The sequence below is a fragment of the Chrysochloris asiatica genome, unplaced genomic scaffold (genome assembly GCF_000296735.1).
Source record: "Chrysochloris asiatica unplaced genomic scaffold, ChrAsi1.0 scaffold00004, whole genome shotgun sequence".
NCBI lineage: Eukaryota > Metazoa > Chordata > Mammalia > Afrosoricida > Chrysochloridae > Chrysochloris > Chrysochloris asiatica.
Window position 1 is genome coordinate 30531654 of NW_006408522.1, and position 2722 is coordinate 30534375.

At 41.4% G+C, this 2722-nt stretch overlaps 1 pseudogene; it reads left to right on the top strand.

Moving 5' to 3' along the window:
• The first annotated feature begins 531 nt into the window (after nucleotides 1–531).
• On the top strand, nucleotides 532–1056 carry LOC102823997 (annotated as a pseudogene).
• Nucleotides 1057–2722: the final 1666 nt, after the last annotated feature.

Sequence of the window (2722 nt, forward strand, 5' to 3'; positions counted from 1 at the left end):
TGGAACAAGTGATATCACTGCTGACATAAGATGGATCTTGGCTGAAAGCAGAGAATACCAGAAAGAGGTTTACTTGTGTTTTATTGACTATGCAGAGGCATTCAACTATGTGGATCATAACAAACTATAGATAACATTATGAAGAATGGGAATCCCAGAATATTTTATTGTTCTCATGAAGAACCTGTACATAGACCAAGATGCAGTTGTTCGAACAAAACAAGGAATACTGAGTGGTTTAAAATCAGTAAAGGTGTGTGTCAGGGTTGTATGCTTTCACCATACTGATTTAATATATATGCTGAGCAAACAATTCAAGAAGCTAGGCTATATGAAGAAGAATGGGGCATCGGGGTTGGAGAAAGGCACTCAATAATCTACAACATGCAGATGACACAACCTTGCTGAAAGCCAAGAGGACTTGAAGCACATACTGATGAAGATCAAAGACTATAGCTTTCAGCACGCATTATACCTCAATGCAAAGAAAACAAAAATCCTCACAACTGAACCAATAAATATCCTGTCCCTGTTGATTTTGCCCATACCTGTCTAACAGCCAATGTCGGGAAAGCTGGTGCCAAAACAGAGTTCAAAGGACTTGGTGACTGCCTGGTTAAGATCTCCAAGTCTGATGGGATTAAGAGTCTGTCCCAAGGCTTTAAGATGTCTGCATAAGGTAGTATCATCTACCGAGCTGCCTATTTCGGTCTCTATAACACTGCAGAGCGAATGCTTCCAGATCCCAAGAATACTCACATCTTTGTTGGCTGGATGATCATTCAGTCCATCACAGCTGTGGCTGGGTTGACTTCCTACCCATTTGACTATTCATTACCACATGATGATGTAGTCAGGGGGCAAAGGAACTGATATCATATATGCAAGCACCCTTGACTGCTGAAGGAAGATTGTTCGTAATGAAGGAAGCAAAGACTTTTCCAAGGGTGCATGGACCAATGTGCTCAGAGGCATGGTGGCATTTTTGTGCTTGTCTTGTATGATGAAATCAAGACATACACACTAAGTTATTTCCTAGTTTGTTTTCCCCTGTGAACAAGCATGTTGTATTGTAGAACAGATCTTGAGCATTCTTGACAGACTGTTGGCTGTCTATATCCATGGCAACTATATACTGATTGAAAATGAGAAACAATCATATTCATCTGACCAGTTTTCTCTTAAAAGCCATTTCCATGCCAATACTGATGATGATGGGACTCAATTATATTTTTTATTTCAGTCACTCCTTATAAATAAAAATTTTCAGGAATAATAACTTTAAAAACCCTTCCCACTCCATTTTACTGATAAGAAAACTGAGGCCTAGAGAAGTATGGTGATAAATCCAAGGCCACAAAGCAGGCCCTAAACAAAACACGACCCAGAACTCAGGACTCTTGACTTTAGAACCAATAAACTGAAACTAAAGTCCTAATATAGCGCTGTAGGATAAACACTGGACTGCAAGGTCAGTTTGAACTACAAGGTCAGCCATTCAAATTCACCAGCCACTCCTTGGAAATCCTATACAGGGTCGCTATGAGTCAAAATTGATTCGATGGCACTTAATAACAACAACAAAGATAATATGGCCCATTTTCTCTTTCAACTCTTCTTCTCTGCCTAGCTAGGGTCTGGGGCTGACCAGTAGATATTAGATATGCTTGGAAGAAATTACCTTTTCATATTAGGTCTTTCTCCAGATCTGATGTCTTAGCATTTCCCCAAAGGAGTTATCTTCATGCCTCTTGACAGATCACAGAATGAAGGCCCATCTCCTCATTGGTATAGGAGAATGACTCACCGTCTGAACTACTCACTATACACGGCCCAGGTAGTGGAGTATGGCCATCAAACATCAGAAGTAAAGGAGGGACTGGTAAGACCTGTGGAGAAAATTATGGAGCAGCTGGGAAGACAGCACATCACATGTGCTCACGTTGACCTTAAGTGGATTCTGTGATAAGGCTCCAAATTAAGCTCTCAGGCCTCCCAAGAGTATATGAACAGTGGAGATACTCAGTGGCTATGTAAACACAAACTTGTTAAGTGCTGTCAAGTTTGTTCCAACTCACAGTGACCCTATACAGGGTTTCTGAGGCTCTAAATCTTTGCAAGAGTAGAAAATCTCATCTTTCTCCTGTGGAGCAACTGGTGGGCTCCAACCGCAGTCCAGTGAGTATCCTCTAGAGCCACCATGCTCCCAAAATGCATTGGAAATCTGTTATTCCATCAGTACTAAGCCCAAAAGAGATCTTATCTGAGCCTTCCTAGTCTAGCACATATTTCATCCAGTTTCATGATGGTAATGATCAAAGGGCAAGAGATTGATGTTGTTTCCTCTACTGATGCAATTGAATTCTTATGATTAGATTGGTATACAGGATGGCTGATCTCTTGAATATATGTATTCATCCTTTGCTTTGTCCCCTACTCATCCTCATTACTGTTCATAAAGCAGGTACAACTTGGAAAGCAAAGACAAAACTGGATCCAGTCACAGCACGGCCTGGTGGGTGGTGGTGTTATGCCATAGAGTCGGTTCCAACTCGTAGCCACCCTGTACAGGGTTTCCGAGGCTGTAACTCCTTACAGGAGCAGAAAACCTCATTTTTCTCCTGCAGAACGGCTGGTAGTTTCAAACTGCTGACTTTGAAGTTAGCAGCCTGACTTGAAACCACTATGTTATCAGAGCTCCTTGTTGTTGTTGTTATGTGCC